We start from the raw sequence: 26,374 nt of genomic DNA, 5'->3' as shown, positions 1-26,374 counted from the left end.
TCTTCGACTTTACCACTTATCTAATTAAGGGAGGTTCAATATCCATTTTTGAGTTTTATTCATGGGGTATGCGGTGTGACCAAGCCATAATGTATCCAATTGGCGCGGGCTGACTTTAAAATCTCTTAAAACACGCGTTGGACCTTCAAAATGCTGTTGCAGGTGTGTTAACACTACTTTTGGTATGATATGAAAACAGATTATTATGACTTTGGCCATCGTTTGTGGAAGCCGGAGGGTGACATAATAATCGTCATAGAAACACCGCAATATAACAGTTATATCTAAATGATTGAAAACTCGGTGAAGTTAAACCGAGATTTTATGAAACAAAACACATTTACCTCAACGAAATCATTTAAATGTGTTCATTAGTAAAACATGTGTGATTGTTTTTCAATGGTATGTATTATGGCGATTAATTCATTGAAATATTTCGTATAAACGCACCATGGTCCCTACATATTACCCAAACATAACGAAAGAAAGGAATAGATTGCGGCCCTTTGAAAAACTATTTACACAAAATAAATCAGGTTACGAAAACAGCAATTATACAAATAAACAAGCTAGTTTACAAGTCTGTACATCTTTTTTTTAAACTATTAAGTAAGGCCACTCCTTTTTTATTTTTTGGTTTACAAGAATTTTTGGAAAAAATGTCCACCGGCAGCCAATTGTATAAACAATGGTAAATAATTACCACGGTAAGTAAAACCACCGGTAAATTCCGTGGTAATATTACCATGGCGGTAAATACGTTGTATAAAAGAAATTACCAAGGCGGTAAATTTACCAGGGTAAATTTTACCAAAATGTCCCATAATGCAATAGAGTGACGTCATTTTCCCGCATAGCTGTCAGATTGGAGGTATTTTTTTTTTATAAAAAATGAAAGTCTACATTCCATTTTTATAAAAAACAAACATCTAAAAGGCAGGTTTAATGACAAGATTAATTAAATCGGCCCCAAAAGTTACATGGTAAATATTCAACAAAACCGTACAAAGTATTTATAAACTACTCCGTGGCTAATCAATAAAACACATGCAACACATTAAGGGGTAGGTTTATTCTGTTTTAAGGGGTGTTACTCTTTACTTCATATAAAAAGGGTCAACGAATACCGCAGGAAAATGCGAACATTATTGCAATGATGTGCAAGTCATAATGACACAATATATCTGAATAATTTGAAAACAGAAATTAACTGACAAGTAATTATACTTGCTTACACAAACTACAAAAAAATATCTTTGAATAAAATTTAATAGCATCGTCCGTTTTTCTCACGCTGACACCTACGGAATTAATAGTCAGTTTCAACTTGCTATAGAAATGATGCACTGAGTTTCATAGAATTGATTCTCATTAAAGTGATCAATAATTCATATCTTTAATCTTAAATGTACCATTGTTTCAGTTTTCCATGTATTTGTTAATTAAAACTAGGGGTCCATTGTTATATTTTAAACTAAAATATTGCTGAAATTAAGAAAATCTGTAAGCAAACACCACTGATTCTTTTAGTGTCAATACAGACACATATTATAAGTGTACTTGATATTTTCTATATCTCCTATGTGAAATGTCAATTCTTGAAGAATTTCATTTATTAAATGCTGCATCCAACCACTTTGCAAATTCATAAGATTATTAAACTACATGCGACATTTGTACAATATATCAGTTATGACCAAATGATCTTAAATCCTTTTCTTTGATCTTGTTGGTAACATATATATATATATATATGTTTGTATAATTATGTTCCTACCCTTAGGCTTGCAGTAACCTCAACTTGGCATTAAAAGTGCAATCATGTATAATTAACATAATGAAATTATTTTTAGTGTCTGCTTATTTATGTCATCATTGTTTCTGTTTAAAATAGAATGAAACATGATCTCTTCATGTTGTTGTCACCATTATTTAATTATAATTTTTAACAAATTAAAAAACTAAGCTGTCTCATTGTGGATGTCAAATTTAAGTGTTAGAAGTACTTACTCATATTGTCACCAAATTTCCATTTTACAGGAGCATAAAGTAAATATACAAGGAGTGTAACATTTATTTTCTATTTTCATTAAACTATAAATGGTTTTAAATTCAAATTCAAAGTCAATTCTTATGTAGATACCAATAACCAGAACCAGCAATGTTAAACAGCATATAAAACACTAGCAGCTCCATGAAGTTCATTTTTGATGTTATCTTGACGGCACATTTGTCATATAACCTTGGTCCTCCACTGGTGGCAATCTAAAGAAAAGTAACATTATTTAGTAATCGTTAAAATTAGATGTTGTCTGTGAAAATCAGCTTCATATCTTAAATTGCTGATTAATGAATACCATTTGGCGCGGATATTGAAATATGGGGGGGGGGGGGGTGACGGCGTTCCGAAGAGGCCAATGTTTCTTTAAATTTGAAAGATAAGTTAACAAGAGCGTCGGTAAGAAGTGTTGGCTTTAACAATAAATAAACCAGTTATTAATATTTTGCTTTCACTCAAATGACAGTATATATACAGTTCTGATAATTTACAGAAGAAGAAAAAAACATCTTATTATTACCTCACTGCTTTTGGTGTCTTTAATCATGTTTCTGTTATATGTTCTAACATCACACTGGCTCTGCTGGCTTCCGCTGATGAAAAGCCTATAATGATTATTCATATTCATTATCACAAAATTTTATGAAATAGTTGTGTACAATTGTATTGAACACAAATGTGTTAATCACAGAACTGTACAGTATATGTAACAGTATAATTTATATAGAGTACATTTTAACAAACTCAAAAAAATCATACTTCGGTATGTTGTCATACCACAGCTGTTGTTTTTATCAAATATACAGTTAACTTTTATATTATCAATGCACTCTATACAGTATTTGGTTTTGTGCCTCTATATAAAAGAAAACTGTAGAAATAGACTATAGACTGAGGGTATTTTTCATAGAAAGTGACGTCATAGCTGTCATTTATTCAATGTTTACAGGCGGTTCAATTTGATTGTAAATATTTATTTGCAATACTAGTATACTCAAAATATGTGCAAAGTTGGATACATTTCAACAAAGTAAGGTCGAGACCTGCAATCAAGTGTTGGTCTCGAACCATTGCATTGAAGATTTTGGAATTATTTAAACGCGAAACAAGGTAAATACATTCTTAAGCTTCCGATTTCTTGTGTCACTGTTTTTTGTACATGAACTGTTTTCGTTGGAATATTTTTAATGCAGTTATTTGTTCACACGGTGGTTATTGGCGATTTCTTACCTCTGTATTCCTGTCTTCTATTGATATGGATGTAATGGAACAGTTTTTTATTCACGAAGTTTCAATTTGTCTTTAAAATCGACAAAATGAGTTGTGAATCGAGCGTTTGTTTATGTCTGGTCGGCCATCTTGAATCTGGTAACTGAGACGGTAAATCAATGTACCCACCTCTTGGAGGAGGGTAAATATTACCACGGTAAATAGCTTGGTAAAATCTTAATTTTGTTTTATACAATTGCTTACCGCCAATTTACCAGAAAAATTACCGCCGGTAAAATATTACCCTGGGTAAATCTGTTTATACAATTGGCTGCGGGTGGTCGAAAAAAAAAAGGAAAAAAAATCCCAAAACATACTCTTAAAGGGTGAAATGAGAGGACAACATAAAAACATTGAACATTTATATCATTTACTTGAAATTTTAAATTTTTAAACTGACATGCTAAGTCTGGATATTTTCGGACCGGGATACTTACCATGGGGTGTTCACCGAATCCATTTCAAATTCAAATCTTGCAGCAAATTACCACATCAGTACATAAAAATCACATAGCAAAATAATAAATCTAGCATGTGGCTTAACTTTATGTACCAATGATAGCAAACTGACAGAGAAATCCATAATTATGTATCGGATATGTTCATCTTCTCCCAACTCCGCCATTTTGTGTATATAAGCGTTCACAGGGCATCAATACTTAATGCTTGTTTATTTATTTTTTTCATTTTAAAGAGTATTCCTTGGTGACAACAACAAATCTCATTTATAGTGAATTATCAAGTTCATTACAAATTGAAATGGACTTATTCAAAATAGTTTTCCGTGTTGTTAAAGTGTTTTATCTAAATGTTTTGCACACATTCCCGGCATGAGTTAATGTCATTGACACATATGTTCAACTCTTTGTTTGTTTTTTAACCCAAACATGAATAAACATGCAATCTAGAATAAACACAAGCTTAACATTGACCCAATGACAAGTATTTCAAAACCATTATGTGATTTAAAATCCATAAACACCACCGACCGAACTTGTGAAACACGGTCACCGGTGTCAACTTAGAAATTTTACTTTCGATTTCACCACTCACACTCAGTGCACTGTTATTTGATATAAAACCATAAACTATTATAAAATGTTTTTCCCACACATAATTTACAGATATTTGTGTCTACTTATTCGATGGCAGCCGCTGACACTTTTATTTTTTATCTATAAACAACAATATTTTCATGACCTAAATTAGCGGGAAAAATCAACAATCATGTGACAGTTATTGTTTGTGTCGGCTGTTAAATTTGCCAATGTTTATTGCTATTGTTATTTTAACAACTCCTTCATATTTTATTTAATTAATTATTTCATACAAAGAATGACTGATATCGTCAATTCCGCCATTGCCAACGGCGCTGCCATAACAGTTGACTTGCTCATATGCTATCACAATAAATTGGCGAATACGGCTACGGAACAACAAACCAGTCGAGATCTACTGCATTCGTACTCTTATCTATTCATTTTTCTTTCGTTTCGCACCAAAACCAATTCGGTCGGGAAAATAATTTTAAAAATAAAAGTGAAATTCATTTTTTTTTGTACTTTTCGGAAAATTAGACCCGCCGGTTTTGTAAACCAATTTATATAAAAGTAGTGGCCTAATGATTAACTGTTTATATATATTTCGCTTCATCTCATTTAAAAATAGCTTCTTACTGCTGATTGATTGGAATAGATATTAGAAAACCTGCGAAATACCGCCTTCTCATTGGACAAAAGAAACTGTTGACCACTAACATTTTTTTTCTTTGGTTGCCTCAACTGAAATACCTTAAACGAATAATATTCTTGCAAATATATACATGTATATACATTTTGCACCCATACTATGATCTTTTTAATCCAATAGTTCAGTGAAATGGCTTGGTGATACGCTTTCTTTCTACTTTTAGCAAGAGCGATAAACCAGTCATGATAGTCCATTTGCCGAACCCTGGTTTATTTTCTTTGGTGGCAGGTTAGAAAAGTAGAATAGTTTTACTGAGATGTCAATATATGCATGTGTTCAAGTTAATAATTGGTAGATAATATTTTTACCAACGTTGAAAAACGTGTAAAAACAGTATGTCTTTAAGATTCCATGAAAAAACTTACTGTTAAACTAATATAAACATATATCACGCCTCCAACATATATGACGCAACGCCATTGGACCAAGTCTGGTCACGCGGTGACCCAATAATGTTCCATATTGGGTCACCTCATTGATATTCTACCAAAATGGCGTCTATTTTCCGATTCCGATGAAAATTCCGACGAATAAAAGAAACATGTAAACATGTAAACATGTTGTCGACGTGATATACACGTTTCGGGGTATGTAGGTGAAAGGAAACCGAATATGGTTTCCTTTGACCCGTATATCCCATATCGAGTCACCTACTAACCACGTGACGTATAATATTAAATTGTTGTTATACAAACGATCTTTTTAATCCACGAGCTTGAGTTCAGAGAATTTGTTAGTCAGGGGGCGTTTGGTGATCGTATTAACATATTTCTTGAACGAGTTTAATAAAGGCGGTTGTAATACGGTGAGGAGTGTCACTGTTTTACCTGCGCCGATGATGAGCCGAATACAATGTGTAATAAAAACTATGTCGGAGTCGTTGGTACCTCTGGAAATACTTCGAGAGAACGAACACTCGATATAGTCGAAATACAAAAAGTATAACACCAAACCGAGCAATGTCGAAAAAGTTGGACATAACCAGAATATCGAGATAACAGAATTCGACATATCAAGTTTCGACTGTACTGACAAATATAATACAATTCCTCATGCTTCATGTGTAGTCCAGTAGAAGTTTAAACCGGTTTTCATGTACTTAACCTATTTTTTAAGATAAGCTTTAACACATCTCATTAGCTTGAATAGAGTACAAATAATTGACCAGGGCCCGTATTTCTGAAACACCCATCGACCAATTTTTCTCTTAGTTACTTTATCAATACGGGCCCAGTACCCCATGTCTTTATAACCACATTGTAATTAATAACTTAGTGTGCATATATATCAATGTTATTTCATAACTCACATTTAAAAATATCCCATGTATTAACAATAGTGTAACGGTTTAAGCTCCATCCAACAACATAGCAGTCGAACAATGAGTATGTGCAGATTTGCCATTTCACGCCTACTAAACGCCAGCTCCACTATTTATTGGTGGTGCAAAGAAAATGAGCTGTCGATACTTTCGTGGTGCAGCTGTGTCTTCTGTTTATTTGTACGTTAGTATGAATAATATTTCATCTGATATTTGTATTACGTGGAGATATTTCGAAAATTGGAGTGAGTGGTGACGTTTAAAAACACGTTTACTACAGGTTGGGTAAAACTCCGTTTCAATACAGTACAACTTGTGGTGCCAGGAGCTTTTCTCCCGATTCATGCTTGTTCACATGTTGAGATCAGCTAGCATTTCAACCACATTTCGGTAAACAACATTCTGTGGAATGAAATTATGTATAGTACTTACGCCGTTACATATCAAATCTTACAAACTCTTCTTAAAACGGAAACGGCTTCTGGCACCGAAATTTGCACTAAATGTATAATGAAATGGAATCGAAGCCAATCTGTAGTAAAAGTGTTGTAACACGGTACCACCGATTTTCGAAATATGTCCATTTATTAAAAAATATGAGATGAAGTATAAGTCATGCTCATGTGTGTACAAATAACCAAAAAGCACAGCTGCACCACGGAAGTTTTCGACAGCTCATTTTAACACCGATAAGTGGTGGAGCTGGCGTCAAGTAGGCGTGCTTATGCCACTTGCCTGTTACCTGCCAGTCTAAGAAGGTGCGCAAATAACTGCTGCAGTTATTTTAGGTGCCATAAATTTGGTTTAGATCAGATAGTGATCGATTAGATAAACTATTTATTCCCTAGGGGTTGATTCAAAAATGATCGTCAGTGAGGATAAAGTTACTTATTCACGAAGAAATTACCAAATAAACTCTAACCTATTCATATAGACTAGTACGAAAACGCTCCGATCAGTTATACTGTGAGGGATGGGATACTCAAGTACATTAGTAAGTTCTTAGGCTCAATTATTTTTATCACATTACAGCAAAATATGATTCAAAATCTTTTTCACTTCCTATAAACGTGCATTATGTCCTTATATTTGTTGATAAAACGCTGTAAAGGAAAAGTTATTCTAGACCAAAAATAGTAATTGAAAACAATTCATTTTCTTGTACTACATTTTTTGTTCTATATATATATTTTTTTCAAGAATATTGAGAAATGATAAGATGTCTTTCATAAACGAGAAGATGAGATCATAAGACCTCTACATTTTGCACAGCCCTTACATGCCGGCAAATATTAATAACCTCAAGTAGACGTTGCGTCATAATGTTAGCGGAGAAATATTATTAATATCAAAGCCTATTTAATATGTAAACACATTGATCAGTGATTTATCAAATAAATGGGTATTTATGTGCCATAAATTAAAAATAGTTTTACTGAAAACTGTATTTTAGATCATTTTCTTGTACGGACATTGTCTTCTGAAGCGTGACGGTGTTAAAAAATGAACGTTTCAAGTGGTACAAAACTGACGTCACGTTCATGCGCGCGTATGGATGATGACGACTATGATTCCGACTCTTTTGATGCGTTCGAGGTGAGAGTTTGAATTTTCCAAGCGTCATATCTAGGTTGAATGCATATCTAATATATACATAAACATAATGTTGCAATACCAAGAGAATAAAAAGAATCCTGCTTGAAAAATTAATGTTTATGTAAGTTCTATAATCAAACTCATTACTAAGCATGCATACTCTATCGTTCTTAGCTTTCTTAGAGATAAAACCAAGCCAATCAATGTTCCAAAGGATAACATAAAAATTTTGGTCAAATAAAATTATTTCATTCAATAAATCTATCCCCGTCTAAATAAGCTCAAAAATAGGCGGGGGTCTCCGCCCTCAAGGTACAATATCTTCATTTTTAAAGGTTCTTTCTTTTTCTAAATCAATATGCCCAATTAAATCAATCGCAATATTTTTTTCAATATCCGGTTCATGAGTGTGTATAGTTTGACACATGAATACCAAGCGCCTACCTGACACCATAGTGGTGTTTTATCTTATGTAGCGACCAGGTACACCTGCCGTTTTTTCTCTTGCGTCACAAATAAACATCAGGGCGTCTGCGCGTTTTTTTTCTAGATTTTCACCATGTTTTATCCGTTTTAGTTTGAACTTCTCTTTAACAAGAGCTATTTATTTGTTTTCAAATGCATCATTCGGATGAAATACAAATAATACATAGTTTTGCCAGATACGTTAAGTGATATTTAAAAAACTTATGATAAATCAAATAATAAGTGTATTTGACCGAGCATATATGTGTTTAAATCGCATTTTCCCACTACTAAAGTGATACTTTCATATGACATAGAGGATATTTGTTGATCTTACCATTCGTGAACAAATATTTATTTTGTTTAATGCTCAATTTTAGAGTTTTATTGGTGTTTGATTTATTTTCCAAAATAGTCCTATGTTAGTATTGTGATCGGTCTATGTCCGGCGACCTGTGTCCTTCGTCCATCGTCCATCGGCCGTGGTCAACAGTTGCTTATGCACATCATCTCCTCCTTAACCACATGGACACTTCTGATGAAACTTTATAGAGATGTTCCTTGGACGGTGCCCTTTCAAAAGTGTTCAGAGAAATTAATTCCATGCAGGAGACTGGTTGCCATGGTAACCAAAAGGAAAAGCATGAACATATTATTGACAATAACCATAAGGCCCAGAGCACAAATGATAAAATGTGAATCTGTTATGTCTGTGGGGATAATAAAATTTCAATAATACAAACTAATTGCAGGAACAAGCCCCAATGTTAAACATTCAAACACAACATTCAAACACAACATTCGAACTCAACATTCAAACACAACATTCAAACACAACATTCAAACACAACATTCGAACTCAACATTCAAACACAACATTCAATCAAACACAAAATTCAAACATAACATTCAAACACAACATTCAAACACAACATTCAAACACAACATTCAAACACCAACACTGTGTAGAGGCACAACGAAAGGGCTCAAACGTACAAACACCACACACAGACCACACACGTATCAGGAAAGCTTCATCAACAATGTGTGTATACCACGTGATAAATTGCGTCATAAAGGCTACGTCAGAAGGCAATGTTTTGCTTCAAATGAATACTTTAAACAAAAATAACTTCACTATTTCTTCACCATTTCAAATAAAACATAGCTCAGTCTACGCCGCTTACGGAATCCCGCCTTCGGTCTTTTACCAGAGTTTGATTGAGAGTTTAGTTTCTTAAAGCACTTCGACAAACCTTTTTACAATACGGCAGTCTGATGGAGCACTGTCAAAATATTATTTTGGAAACAGGTTTGTCGAAGTGTTTGATAAAACTAATCACCTTACAAATTCCGGTAATAAAAAGAAGGCGGGGCTTTTAAGTGGCATAGACTGCCCTTTGTTTTATTGTAAATGGTGTAGTAAAAAAAAAGTTATCTTTGATTTAAGTCTTTATGTTAAGCGAAATGTGTCCTTCCGACGTAGCATATATGACGTAATTGATCACGTGGTATACACACACTGATCAATAAATGTTTAACGCCTTGACACGGCCATTGAGAGACGAGTGCACTGAAACTAGTTTACATGCACCTCAAACTTATCCTCAAACTTTTTCTAGCATTTATCAAGAATACAATGCAAAATACAAACAATATGCGTCGTCTTTCATTGTTGTTACTAAAATAAAGCTTTATCGAAAACAGTGTTATTGATTATCGAATATTTAATTTCAAGGGACTCGCTCAATGTTTGTAAAATGCGCTGTTTTATTACGAAAAAAGTGTGGCAAACCATTGAAAGTGTTAAACTAAGACACTGACAGCTGGAACTTTTGAGAAGACTTTGAAAACTACAATTTTCAATAGCGTAACTAACGAGTTTTAGCGATTAGTGCTTGCGTGATTGGTTGATTGACATTACAACGTGATGTTACCAATGTATTGTTAAAATATAGAAACATCAAGCATTGTGATATAAGTCCTTTACCGGCGTGAGTTGACACCCAGTTAAAACCAAAACCTTTTCGTTGCACTTTTATTGTATTTTTCTGTATTTTCGCTTTCAAAGGATATAAAAATGATAAAATAAGTGTTTTCTGAATCAGTGGCTTTACCGGGAAAACAAAATTTAGGTCCAAAAGCAAGAGCGAGTTCCGTAAAGGAATACACTTACACGAATAAAAAATGGGGCCAAACCAAAGGAACTGAATTTGGATGTTGGCCAGGGGCTGTATTCTATAACCACATTAGAATTTACTTCATTTTAAGATTATAATTCAACAGATTTAATTGGAATGTAACACAATTCTCCAATAGATTGATTGTCAAACGTGTGTAAGGACAAGGATAATCAAAGTGATTAAACTGAAAGCACTGATGGCCTAGGGCTTCATTCAGGGGAATGTTGACAACCATGTTCTTAGCATTGAAAAAATCGGCTCACATCACAAGGGGTCACTGTTTAATGGGCTAGCTTAAACTTTAGACTAAAACTGCTTGCAAGCTGCAAAGGAAATTTGAAAAATCTAGTTAAGTGTGTGTAGAGTGATGGGGGGGGGGGGGGGGGGGGGGGTGCTAAAGCGTTAAATCAGATAAAGTCAAAGTTCTTTTGAATTTCTCAAAGTCGTTAAATCAGACTTCTACAGATTAATTTACGTGGTTGGCACGCATACTTAATTTGATAAAATCCTTTTATATCAAAGGACTGTTATTTGCAGTTTCAGAGAAGATTTTCAATGATGTAATTATATACTATATAGAAAACCTGTCACCTCTTTTTCAAGGGAGCTTTAAACCATAGGGCCATACTTTGAACGATCTTTGTAAAAGACATCTACATTGTACACCTATGTCAGACTGCATACACAGTGCTGTTAGGAAGTAGTTTTTATTTAAAAAGTGAAGAATTATTTTGTCCCTCTTAATTTGTGCTTGGTATTCAATTCATATAACATGTTACCATGATAACTTAGTGCTGTTGATAAATATTAGGCACTGCCTTCTGTCTAATGCTATTCATATTACTGCTGCAGACTTTTGTACATAGCAAAGCAAGTTGAGTAGACTAAGATGAGATGAATATCGTTTTGAAATATTGAAATGTCTTTTAAATACTTTGACCATCAAATTTCATAACATGGTGCCAGCAGTTCAACAGACTGCTAGTGAGAATGGAATACCAGACATAATTTTATTCTTTATTTTATACCAATCGTCAATCCACATGCAATACATATCACATAATACTTTAACCCATATTCCGCTCCAATGCAATACGGCCATATACCACTCTTGTGACGTCACGTCATAACAAGTATGTTGCGCAATATTAAATTGACGTCATTAAACCAATGAGTGCATCCTTAAAATGAAATTTATTATGCAAAGATGTGGCTTCTAAGTGATCTAATCAGTAATGTATATAATAAAAGGGTTATTAGTACTGCGTTTTGATCCGGATATGGCGGAATGTCATATTTGATTCTGGTAGTTTTTTTGTAGATTTTGATTTTACTCGGCTTGTGCCTTGTGAAATCCGAATCTGCAAAAATCTACTTGAGTCGAATACAACTTCCTGGATCAAAACGCAGTACTTATAACCCTATTATGTACAAAACCTGTTACCCCGTGGACAGAGCATCTTTAACCCACAGGGCCATTGTAACTTTAAACAATCATTGTAAAATACAACAACATACATGTACAGGATGCTTAAGGAAGTAGTTTGGAAAAATTAAGAACTATTTTCTCTGTCTTAATTTGTATGCATTTGATAACTCATTAAATGCAGCAGTTGGCCATTCTTGTATTGTCCTCTGTCACTGTCCTGATAGCTCCCTATCTCAATAGATGTAAAAGGTTGTAGGTTCATGATTCTCCTGGTCCAATATGTCATACAGAAAGAAGATGTTGAATGTAGAATCAAGAAGCTTTCTTTTCAGGCACTCCAAATTCAATAGTACTGTAACATTTGGAGTGCCATGAATTTGTTGGATTCCTAGGCAAAAGGTATCAGGTGTTGCAGTACATTTGGCAAATACTTTTCACCCATCCTTGTAAATCTAAAAAAGCTTTCATTTTGCAAAAGTAGTTCATATAACTATATTAAGGTTGCTAAATCAGAGTTTGAATAATTCTGAAAACTAGATGTGCCTTTAATTGCAGCAATTTGAACTCCAACTCATAATGTCAATTAAGCTGGTTATGCAATACTGCAGTTCCTTGGTGTGGGGATTGCTTTATTTACTTGAATAAACAAACAGTTCTAGCGTTGGAAAGTATAATGTATTAACATGCATTTTTCTTGCCCTGACTCCGTCCAAGCCTTACATCTAAGATCAACATGTACTTGAGGCTATGTGTAATATCAATGAGAACTATAAATTATGTTCAATTTAGTGCCACTTATGATATTTCATTCCACATACAAAAACACTAACATGTCCTTTAAAACCAATATCCTATGTTATGATAAAACCATTGCCAAGTTGGTAATTTGAAAAGACAAGAAATTATATCTGGTCAGGGTTTGACATAGTCTTTCTAGACAGCTGGACTTGTTTTGCAGTTACTTTGAAAATCTTCAAAAGGTAAACTGAACAAGTCTGGAGCAAAAAAACTCACAATACCAAAAGGGGTTTAAAGAAATACGAGATCATTCTCACATCACCTATACCATTGGTTCTTATCTACAAACTTAAGTCAACATAATAATTAACGTTTTACATAAATATTGCAATGAATAAAACATATTGCAATAAGTGCCAATAACATAGCAATCAAGTATGATCACTATAGGCCTAAACATGAGATTTCAACATTTTCCTGATAAACAATAAATAATTTTCTCTTTTTTTCACAAGCTGAAAAATGCTCTCTTTTTCAATACTTCACATATTTTATGGCTTTCATCATTCAAACTAACATTTCGCTTGTTATTTCAATATTCAATGGTTGTGTAAACATTCATAAATGATGGTTGAAATTAACATTCATGCTATTCATGCCTACCAAAAGCACCTGACTGACCAATCAGTATCCAATTTTGGCAGGGCTTATTGGTGGTTCATTGAAATCAATCATGACCTCCCACAATCTGCACTGATCAACAGTAGTTAATGAATTGTTTCAATTGTTCTTATTTTCATAAACTTAGAAAACAACTGCAGTGAATAAAATTTATTCCTCATCACTGAGAGAAAGTTTAGAAAAATGAACGAAGCCGAGTTACATCTAGTAGGATATCAAATCCTACAAATGTATTCACAATTTTATATAACCGTATTTAGTAAATGTTAAATTTTTGGAAGTCTAAAAATTTTCATTTTTTTGTATATCAAAGAACATTTGTGCGTATAATTTTGATGATATTTTGTGATTCATTTAATTTCATTCTTGTTTCATTTAGTGTTCAATCCCAAGCTTTCTTGTTCACATTTAAGTGCAAGAAAAGTCACTTAATTATGATCTGAATAATTTCATTATAATGTAAGGTCACATAAAGGATATATTGTGCTTTTTAAAAATAACATCTTTTCATCTGTTTAAAATTATGTCAAATGTAGTGCATTGAAATTTTATTATGAGTTTAAAGCTGCACTCTCATTTTGACAACTTTTTTATTTTTTGTCTTGGAACGAGCCAATTTTTGCAAAAATCCATGGAAACCAGTTATATAAGACTGCTGACCAAAATTTAGATGGCAGATTTTTATATTAAAGTTAAAAAAATGATGTTTTAAGCATTATTCTTAAACAGTTTAAGCCATAAAATTTTAATTTTCGAACGGAAATATGACAAACTACGAGCTGATTGTTTGTCAGCAATCTGATGTCATTGGTTTGAAGATGTTTACGCAAAATTTAGCTCTTTCCAAGACAAAAAAGTTGTAAAAATGGTAAATCTGTGAGAGTGTAGCTTTAAACTACATGTATGACAGGAATAATTCAAGGGAATGATTTTTTTTGTGATTTCTAGCATTAAAATTGTCTGAATCGCATGAAAATTTATAAATTATGTAAGGTGTTCTCACATTGTCACACTTTCTGAACTTTGTGCTGTATTCTTTTTGTTTGTCTCAAATTAATACAGCATTGGCTTCACTTGTTGTTTATGAAAGGGACTGTACACCAGATTGGCACGAAAAAAGTGTTTTTTTCCTGTAACGAATATAAGGACACTTTTTTAATAAAATATTTCACTTTTTGATATCGTTATTGTTATTGTAAATAAAATACCAAAATTTAAAAAAAATTGCAGTGGTATCCACTATGCTATGAAGTCTTACTTTTACTTGGTGGAATTTTCCAGATGTATACCTAACTCGCTAATATCATGTAATAATATCAACGGTAGATCACGCATAAGGAATGAATTCTACTCGGTAGACATACCTAGTAATCTGTTTTAATGGAAAAAACATGAAATAACTGCTGTTAATAAATCATTTGTAAACTATGGGGATCATCAGTAAGTTTCAATGCATTAATTGTACACATCGATACCAAGTTTATGTCAATTTTCTACAATTTTCTTTAAATTTTAGCGTTTCATCATTAACGGAGTACATCCCATTTAAACTGTACCTTATAATGTCTGTGACTTATCAAATATTTAATAGTAGTGGTCTACAAGCAAGATTTGTTTTAAATATCCAGGTTTCAAACTGCATTGTGTATGCGATTGGAAAGGTAATCTTGAAAGCTCACTTAGTATAATCTTTACAAATAACATTCACCCTGCAAGGTACTCATATTTGGATGATACATACAAATTTGCACAGTCATTTATGTATACTTGCATTGATTGATAAAGGATACCTGTTTCAAATCTTTGATTTAGATTGCAAAGTAAAACTTATATAAATAAATATATATTCTTAATTTTATCTGAATACACAAGCTAATGCATCAGTCAATTGTAACCATGCCTTCTGCCCCCGGTCCCGGAATAGCGGGAACTTTTACTTTCGGTCCAGCCAACCCCAGCTAAAATCCCCGCCCTGCGGAGATAATCTGATGGTAAAGTCCCCACCAAATGCCCCGCACCCAAGGGACATTAGGTTAAGCACCATCCACACTGTATTTTCTGGGAAGACCTGGCACTGCGGGGCCACCTGAAAGGTAAAAACATGGCCCATTTCGCCGGCTATCCCCGGTATACCCCCGGATGTGGGAGCCATGGTTACAATTGACTGGTGCATAATGATCCATAGTGATCCAATCTCATGCCAAGATGATTTCTTGTCTGACATCGCGAGGTTAGTTATTCTTAAATATAAAAAAGCCTGGACAGCATTTGAGAAAGACTGTTGTGAGGTTAAATCTACATTACTTCACTATTCCACAACATTGGGTGATAAGGGAACTTTATTGAATGTTTTGATTTTAAGTTTGTTCCCTAAACGCCACAAGTCAACTGATTAATTAATACAAATTCAATTATATCTCCACAATATTCGGCACTGCATTGTTAAATAAAACTAAAAAGTTACACTTGTGAATTATTTAACCAAATACCTTTCCCTCAAATATTTCACAAATTTATATTGATCTATCAACAACAATGCATCACTATACTGTATCTCTGACTGATTTTTGATTTGCATTCTTGGCTAGATAACAAAAAGTGAGCACATAGCGTCTTCAGAAAAAGAACTTGTAAAGTATGCACCAGTCAATTGTAACCAGCCCCCCCCCCCCCCCGTCCCCGACTTTCCGTCCAACCAATCCCCGGTAAAATCCCTGCCCTGCGCGAACGAACTGGTGGTAAAATCCCTTGAATTACCCCGCACCCCACGGATCTAAGGTAAGAGCAATTCCCTGATATATTTTGAGGGAAGACAAAACCACCGCAATCACCCCGCATTGCGAGGACACTAGTTTTGGCTTCCATCACTTTAATGTTGATATTTATTTTTTTGATGTTTACAACACGTCCCAAAAGGTAATATATAATGTGTTCGCTGAAGTTCTTTAGCTACGAGGACACCTGAAAGGTAAAAACACAGCCCTTGTTACTGGTATATCCCCGAGGAAGGCGTGGTAACAATTGACTGGTGCATTATAAGAGGGGAAATCAAAATTGAGCATGCAAGATTGTTTTATCAATGGCGATGGTTTATCACAATGTCATGTACTTACACTGAGAGTGGCTCCAAGACTTTTCTATGCACACAGGTAAACAATCATCTTATTCACAGATGCTGTGCACATATTAATACATTTGGCTTCATTTAGAATGAAACTTCATAAATAAGTATGCGCATATTTGATATTTTTTATCTCCATTTTGCAAAATTGAAATCACATGATTTTTTCAAACGAACTTGTATTGCTTGAAAATTTACGTGTCAAATTAAAAATGCTACCCACGGTAAGATGAAAATAAATCCGTTTTTTAGTGGTAATCATTCAATGGCGGCTTTATTGATAAATTTCCTCAATAAAACACTTTGAAATTTACATCATCAGCATCCGGAAGTAGTGATAACATACATGTCTGAATCATTCGGCCGCTCTGATCAGAGTAAATTTTGAGGTCAATAAGTAGACTGGTACCCTGATTTACTTTTCCTAAAAAATATAAAGTTATACAGGTACGCGGCATATGGTTGTTAGTAAACATTAATAGTATTTGAACAATAAAATACCAAAAATCATGTTGTATTTAAAAACGTGCTAAGTGCCATGCGATGATTAGTTAAAAAAAACTTTGTGTCGAAAAGAAAATATCACGGAAACATGCAATTTATGTCGAAAAAAAAAGAAAAGGGACCGACTTCGGAATACCAACACTGTATACAAAGGATAACATTACTTTTTTTAAACCAACTTTCCTGGTTGTTTTCTACTTAGACCGCACGCTTTATTCGCTTGACGTATGAATTCACAAGTCATTTCGAATGCGCGTCGGGCACCGCGGTTAGCTGATACTGGTTTCTTTTCGGATAAAAGAGAAAGAGGGTACCAGTCTATCAATACAGAGCATTGAACGGAAAATTTTCGATGCGTACTTTTCCAATATGTTCATATTCTTATTGCATATAATCTGACTGTATGCAAGAACATTCATGTAGTTAACCCGATTAACTCACTCGCTACGTATAAATTTCTTGTGCTTCATTAAAAGAACATACAGTTAGCTTGAATTGTTAGGAGAACTATTTTTATTGGATGTTTTCATTGTAATCAGTTCTGGTACTACTTTAATTATTCAAATTCACTAACGGCAATCCAATCAAAATACAGCGTATGAATACATTACGTCAGTGAACCCCCAAAATGCGGCTTGAAAATGCAAATATCGCGATTATGGCTATGAAGTAGGCCACAAGTGCCCTAGTCCAAAAATGAAATTGAATACGATCCTGAACTGTTGTAAATCCGTGGTAATGGTAACACACTTGATTGTCAATCCATGGGTCGCAAGTTCGATTCTCCGCCGCACGACTAAAATAGTAATCGTCTTCCTGGAGGGACGTTAAATGAGGGTCCATGTGACCATGTGCTATAAACTGGTGCACGTTAAAGAACCAGGGTAGTTCTAACCAGAGTTGCATTCTGTCTGTGCACTATAAACCAGAAATGACTAACACTCTTATCGGAGCACTCACCGAATAGACCTTGCCCGAGTAAGCAATAATAATGCAACATCTGTAAAATTATGAATATGTTGAAAGAGTGCAATAAACAGAGTTTCTTTTGACACAATTGTCAGTTATAACACGTGTAAGTGTAACAAGTGGAAGTCATAAACATTTCCCAATTATGTTATGGAGTTCCATTTAAACACTCCAGCAAAACTAGGGAAACTCATTGTTTAACGGTAAACATTGTATTTAAATGGAGTGGTCGGTAAAGCCCCAAAAATGGGCTGAAACTCTTAAAAGTGAATACACCAACAATGGTTTCATAGTTCGTGCTTCCGTGAAGGCAATCAGTGATTTTGAGACATATAGTGCCGGGGACATGGTAAACATATACAATATTGGCAATGGATAGTGACTAGGTTGTGTGTATTTATTGATTAACATAATCAAAAGCATACCTTCATCAATTTATCCCGTGTACATTTATACAGATCTTTATGGTCGGTTAGGCTGGTGGCAAAATTGATTGACATAATTAAGTTGGTAGGATGAATGTTTCATGAACGCACTATAGTGATTAGTCAATACCAGGTTCGAATGCATGCTTACTATTTTCTCGTAAATTCAGAAGACAATGGAAACTAGTGCCTAAACAGCCACGCTAAAACAAGCTCCCGTTTAAAGACACAATGTCCCCACTGACTCTTAAATCCAGACACATGCTACGTCATAGAAAACACACATATTACAAAATCTTTAAATATAGTTATCTGAATCAATCGTGGAAGTCGCCATAACGTGGTCACTACACATTTCGTGAGAAGTCACTGAGTATGTGGGAGGAGTTGACGGAAGGGGGTAGTAAACCAGTTAACGAGCGCAATCAGTGTTCCCCCGCCCCTCGTTTACTGGTATACTAACATTTTGCCAAGTGAAGATAACTTTTGTTATTTATGTACATCAGTCTTACGCCGCTTCCAGATTGGTCATTTTGGCATAATTACCATACTGGGTCGGATCTGATGTTTTTGTACATGTTGCCGATGTACTCGGTGATTGATAAAGTCAAAACGGCGCCTGACAGGACGTTGTCAAAAGTGCGGCGAGCTAGCGCTTTCGCAAATTACATGCGGAAAATTGACGAGGATTTTGCCGTCAATTCTAGCGAGTTTGCAGCCGGTAAATTGTTATTAATTTCTTTTTTAGAGAAAATTTGAATAAGATAGCTCGGAGGGTGATCATTTCCCGTGGCGTTAGGATCGATATGGGCAGCGTAATTACGGAACGGAACATATGTTATTCATGTTTAGGAATGAATTATGAATTTTAGGCTTTGTTCACAAATTGATCAGGTCCTTATAAATCTTGCTCATTTTTACGCAGCTCTTGTTAGCGGGCTTTAATATCACGTTCAAATGAATAGATATTGGTTTCAAGTTTGCAAGTTTGTGCGTGCATGTGTCTTTTACGCGAGCTCGGATAATGGCACTGCTTTTAATATCTTGTTTGCTAAAACTTAAATCGTTAATATAAATTTGTCGTCGTGTATTTGCTTTTCAGTCTGAAAGTAATTTTACTACAAAAGTTCCATTAACTCGTATGAGGCGCACGAGACTTTTCCTGCCAACTGTGATTTGAGATGGACCAGTAAAATCATTAAATTTCCTTTAAGCTAAAATCACTGTTACTATTTCGTTCATTTAATAGCACTGTGGTCATAAACGTTCAAATTGGGGTTGTTGTTTTAAAAAAACACACACAAAAAAAACCGGAACAGCTTCTGCCATGAAATGCCTTAGGCTGAAAACATTTTTTGATTGAGTGAGCAATTTTGTTATTTGGATATATTAAGCAAGCGAAGATATTTGTCTGGAAAGGGAAGTGGTTCCATTCGTTAAAGGGTAGACATGGATGACAAGGTGTTGATGGCTTTTGACAGGGATGATGACGTAAGTGAGGCGTTGTGGTGCTGTTGTCGGCGTTATTGTTATTATTGATGAGTAAATAAATAGTTATATCAGGGTTTTTTTTCGCATTTAATGCATAAGTGTGTGTTTGTTTTTTTATAACAAAGTTAATAAGATTTTTTAAGATAAAGATATGTTTTGATAATTGCCGCAAAACAGATTCAAAATCGTCTTTTTGATTTAAACGCAAGCTTTTTCATATACTTTCAATTGACTTTTAGAGATAAATCGGTGAAATATAATTGAAAAGTTTCATATTTTCACTGCTTCAATCTATATATATATATATAATAATTTTGTTATAGTTGGTATCAGCGTCACTATTCGTGAACAAATGATGAATACTTCACTCATATAATACACCTTTTACTCGGTGAAATATATTGCGATTTTACACTGTGTTGTTTTGTGATGTATTTTGGTCCAGATTGTGGACCGAATAGATGTTGAATATAAGGCTCTGTTTTCAAATAAACACTACATTAAACGTTTATATAGTAATACGTTTTAAGCAACAAATGGGCTTGTGTGATGTAGAACGAAGATAAAATTCACTTTGTAATTATTTCTTATAATTTTGTTTTAGATAGACGCTTTAACATACTCTTTTCTCTCCAGCATGGGGATAGTAATGATAAATCCGCAATCCGATCCCGCTCGGCTATTTCCTTGATGATAATTGCATTCATAGTTTGGGAATTTAAAAAGCACTTAAATCTTAACTTCTTGAACATCCGACTTATTCATTTAAAACTTTTTTATGTAGAATAGTGTTGAGAAATAAAAGAGTATTTATATTTGGAAAAAGTGTCTTTTTACTTTTGGATACGTCTTGTGTAATTCTGTTTCAATAATATCGTGTATTTTGTCGTTTTCAAGTTATCGGAATATAAGCATAAAATTTTAAAAAAAATGTTAAAACTGTTTGTTAATTGATGAATAATAAAGGTCAATGCATTTCATATTGATAACGAAACATGATCTATTTTATCAAAATCGGCATGTAGATAGCTTTAATGTATGTCAACACATCTTCGCCTTTTATCTTTGTTATCTTTTGATGCCTTTAAAGTTAAGATTAATTTCCTAAAAACACAGTATTTGACGCGACCCGGAGGCCGCGTCTATAGGGATACATGTTAACCGTTTTCAATGGGCAAGGGTCTATGTATAAATGTTTAGATTGTAAGAAACGCGAATAATTTATCAATAACACAATTCTTTCAATCTCCCTTAATCTATGTTGCGAGCGAACCGTTTTGATGTCCGTGAATAGTGAAGCAATAGATATATAACATGTTTTATAAAGAAATGTTAGCCACACGGCTATAATGATAATCTTTAAACTTATTTTCTGTCTTTTCATTTATTCTGGTCAATGGTCAGACACAGGAGTTATTTCCCTTTGTCAAGCAATGCGCTTGTAAAATCGCTATATAATTCACGCGCATATGTTTAAAAGCTTCCATTATGAATTGTACATGCCTACATGGTTACTTATATTGTGTACAGCATAAATACAAAATTAACTCACGAGAACTCCTGCAAGTGTTTGTACGTGTATACGAAAATACGTTGAAACTGGTTACTAAGTCGACTTATAAAATACATCACTGGTTGTTTGCTGATATTTATCAAAATTACCGGAATTCATTTTAGAAGCCTGTTGTAAATGAGTTGCTATAAAATGTTTGTATCGACAGAAAAGCAGAAGACATTTGCAAATGCAAAATTCAATGCCCTCATGTTAATAATATAAACTAGCGTAAGAACTACAACTGAAGATACAGTTTACCCCGATGACATTCCCAACATTTACCCCTTGTGTAAATTTGCCCCCCCCCCCCTCCCTGGGGCAACATGCCCCAGTGGTACGTGTGGACGCGTTTATACGGCAATTAAAAATATGAAAGTTTTAAATAAAAAAAACAAAAAAGTTTGTGTTAAAAGAATACATAAGTTACATTGATGAAATTAATGTACAAGTCCTGTGTCCCCTCATTCAGTTAAAAAGACAGTGCCGGCGTCCCATACCATGTAGTGCAGACCATTTGAAAACAGTTTATTTTTGTAGAGGAACTTGTAGGCAGTATACCGATAAGGCTATTGCAAACATGCCGATATGATTTTGAGTCATTTCACTTTCAGTTGAAATAAAAAACAAAGTTACAAAATACTAAAGTTTTATAGATTTAATAATGTTCGGCCATTTAGTAACCATATAAGTAATGCACCAGTCAATTGAAACCACGGCCCAAGGTCCGGGGAAAAGTGGGGACTTTGACTTTCGGTCCAGCAAATCCCGGGTTAAATCCCCACCCTACGGGCACAAACTGCTGGTAAAATCCCCGCCAAATGACACCGCACCCCGGGATTCCTAGGTTAGGCCAATTCCCCCGCTAGCACCGGTATACCCCTGGACCTGGGGCGTGTTTACAATTGACTGGTGCATACGCAATACCCTTTAAAACGATACTAGAATCACTTGGAGTCATCAGGTGCATACATTAACATTATTTCCCATGGCTGGATGAGGTGTTTTACATCTGATACCTTCCGCTCCACGTCGATCCGCGTCCAAACAACGGCAGTAATTTATAATTCATCGAAACCGTCTTCCATTGCTTTCCAATAATAAATGAACTTAGTTTGAATATTTGTTAAAGCGTGTCCTTAAAACTGTGAATTATTTACGAACCAAGGTGAAGCGACTTCCTGTATAGACAGTTGCCAATCAATAAATTACCGTAATTGAAAGTTTAAAAGAGGCATATATCCGTTTCGGTCTGTTCAGTGGTTATATATCATCGGCGTAGCTCCAATAGGCACGGTAGTCCCGGGCCGACACTTCGTTTCCAAAAATGAAAAATACAAAACGTCCAAATCTGCTATAAAAATAGGGGGCGGGGGGGGGGGGCGACAGCTTACACCTATTTGTATTCAAGTAAACACTCCACTTTAACTAAGCATTTTTTTAAATAGTTTAGTGACCATTTTATGAAGACAGTCGAACTGTTAAACATATCGATTCGATAATATTTTACAACAACCGACAAGCGCATGATTTCAGTGAGCGTCGGCTTTGTTTACAAATGTAAAGTTGCGGAGCGGGAGAATATTTTGAATGTCATTCAACATGTTTCCCCCTTACCCCGACCCTGGAGATTCCGATGGATCGTGGAATGATGACTTTAAACTTAGACATTTAGCCTTTATCACAGAAGTGGGAGTTGGTCACTGATTTCAAATTTCCACTGGGTACGTGTTGGTAACAGATGTTTAATCGCAAAAGTTGGAAATTTCGGACACAAATAAATTGTTATCATCTTAGTTTATCATAGAACAAACGGTAGCAAGGAATTACATTTCAATGGTCATTAAACTATGGTCAGGGATAGGTTGGTAGGGCTTCATTCAGTTCTTCAGTCTGCCATTGTGGGATAAAACTATGAAACTGTGTAGTAGGGTTAAAAAACAGAGTGGGGTTAAAGTGATAAAAACACAAGAATTCAGAATATATGACTCGTAAAAACGTCCGTCCTAACACAATCCGTCCGTTAATCCTTCTTTCATTGACCCATCTGTTCATCCATCCATTTGTCTTACCGTCCTTATCCATCCATCCCCTCTTCCTCGTCCACCCGTACGCCAACTAATTTACCAGTCCGTCTTTACTCCGTCCATAGATCCGTCGGTTTAAACATGCCCGTCAATATAATATTCAAAGATTTACAGTTTATATTCTATGGTGGCATTTTACTGCCGTAAGATGACCTGATAGTTTTTGCGAATTATTTCGTGTTAACCTCTTAACTTTCGCGATAATTATCTAGCTATCTAGTTTATAATTGCGATACATTTTTGGTAAGATAGATATCATAAGACTAAAAACAGGCTTGAAAGTGCCCAGACCTTCCACCTATTAACCTTTCTAGTTATACAACACTAACAGGTCAACTAGTTATGGTTTGCGAATTCAGCTTAATAAGTAACATAATAACGGGTTAACGTGATAAGATTCAAGAGACGGATACTCGTATCCTAAAGAATGAAAAGCGCTTCAAGGCAGAGTGGTTAATTCCGACCGAATTTGAAGGTCTCCAGCCGGCCAATGCGGACAGAATCTACGAGGCCTATGATCCAGACCTGCCCAAGACTCGGCAAGAGTTCAGCGAGGAAGTAAGTAGGTAGAATATGCGATGGCAGCTGCATGATGCAAAGCCTTCGACACTGCTGGCGACACTCAACAAGACATCGCAGGCAGCTTATCCGCGCATATACACTGTACTGCAGTAACTGCTGACCAGGCCTGCTACATCCGCCTGATGTGAGCGCTCCTTTAGTACTATGAGGCGTATCAAGACAAACCTTCCTTCTACAATGACCGGCGAGAGGCTATCTTCAGTTGGCGTCCTGTATATTCATCGCGATGTTGAAATAGACATAAATATACTCATAAACACATTTGCTTCAGTCAAATGCAGGAACTTGGATTTCATTTAAAGACCCTCGATATATTATCGTAAACAAAACCAACTAGACACGCTTATTTAACCATTATATAGTATTTCCTATTTTGAAGTTTTTATGACAAGTTCGTTCCAAAGCTTTGTTTTTCAATTCTGTTAATCTACATCATACGTAAGACAGAAATAAATTTCAGTCAAGTGAATTATGAAGCTATTTTTGTTCACTAAATAAGCCCATGTATACGCCAAATCGCACCATATCGGATTTGTAGTTAAAAAGAATCCCGAGGGAGGTCCCGAATCCCCCTACGCCCCTGTCTATGGTCCTGATTTGTTAGTGCAAATATGCAAAATTCATATATCATTATTGCTTTTTCATTAATAAGCAAGATTTCGGTTTTTAGATTTACTTTCACTCGGGGTTTTGTAATGTTAATTTTTTGCTTATTGTTAAGTTACAAATCAAGAAACTGTGAGAAGTTTTCTTCGGAAGCTAAGATAAAATGAGCATATTTTAATTGTTATGAGTAAAAAAACTTGAAAATTTGAACAGTTTTTAATTTGAATGTGAAATATTCCGGCCGAATTTAAGTGTTGTTAGAATGGGTTAATGTATAAATCAATGAAATATTTATTATTTCACCAATAGTGTATTCGTTCAGACCAATACCATGTGTTCCGATTCTCTGAATGTAAGGAGTTCATTGTGTGTAAAACAGTTGGACTTTTCCAAGGGAAAGAACTCGGCAAGAGTAACGACTGTCTGTTTTGCTTAGCGTCCCGTTGATGACAAAACAGTGCCAGCTGGAGGCGATCCTGGTGTGAAACTGTCAAAGATTGACATTCTTTGTAATAAAATAAAAATTGCTGGACATCGACGCATGATTCTAGGTCTTCGGAGAAAATTATTTTTTAAACTAAATAAGTTTAAAAAAAAATCACTTTTTAGAGAAGTATATCATGGGTCTTAATTCAATCATTTGCATAATTTATTTTGTGAATATGCTATCTAAGCAACCAGTCGCTAAATGGAAATGTAACGCTTCTATTGCAAAACCAACATTTAAAAGCGGTTGGTGTTTATAACCACCATTCTTTCGAGATTGAAAGAATAAAAAACACGAGCTAATATTGGCATTATTTCTATGTAGGTGTTATATAAAGACATGTCTTACGGGTGTAAACTGTTTGGGACATGCACCTAACTACATGTTTAACGACGGGTTCGTCAGCCTATGCTTCCTATATGATCATTTATTTTCTGATTTATTGCGAAAATATAATTAATAAAACTATCGCGTCGCAGCAATCAGTGCGATCATCTCAGTATATGGCAGAGAAGGTGTATTTGGTAAAGATTAAGGGCGTTTTGATCATAATGCAAGATATTGTAATAACTTTTATGAATAATTTAGTAAACAAACTTTTTTTATTGACCAAAACACCACTATCCATTTCACCACATACTTATTTTTATTATGGTTTTGGCATTTCCTATCAAATATCGCTTCTTACATAAATAGGCATGAGGTTTCTTTCAGCGTTCGTTGTGTACGATATTAATCCGCGTTGGGTTTATTTACCCTTTTAAAATGATCAGAATCCTTTATTTGATTATTTGTTTAGTTAGGTTGTTTTATTCGACACGATTTCAGCTAAAGCTGTTTTCTATTGAGCTGGACATAACACGGTATATGACAAAGGTTTTGGTACTGAGTGGTTTTCCTTTCTCCCTTTTTTGAATTGAATGGTGAATGCTTTTTTTATAAGCTTTCTAATACCTAAAGCTTCAAGATTGATTCTGGATATCTGAATTTTCTATGAAGTACGCATTTGAGTTAAGTATAGATATTTCAACATATTACTTTGTTGTACATATTTGTTTAA

At 34.7% G+C, this 26,374-nt stretch overlaps 1 protein-coding gene across 1 annotated transcript in view; it reads left to right on the top strand.

The window, feature by feature from the left end:
- The window catches only part of LOC128211633 (prolyl endopeptidase FAP-like), a 169,606-nt gene that overhangs the window by 12,454 nt on the left and 130,778 nt on the right, over window positions 1-26,374 (top strand). The window lies entirely within an intron of this gene.

This window comes from Mya arenaria, chromosome 12 (assembly GCF_026914265.1).
Source record: "Mya arenaria isolate MELC-2E11 chromosome 12, ASM2691426v1".
NCBI classification, from domain to species: Eukaryota; Metazoa; Mollusca; class Bivalvia; order Myida; family Myidae; genus Mya; species Mya arenaria.
This window is presented reverse-complemented; position numbering and strand designations above follow the sequence as displayed.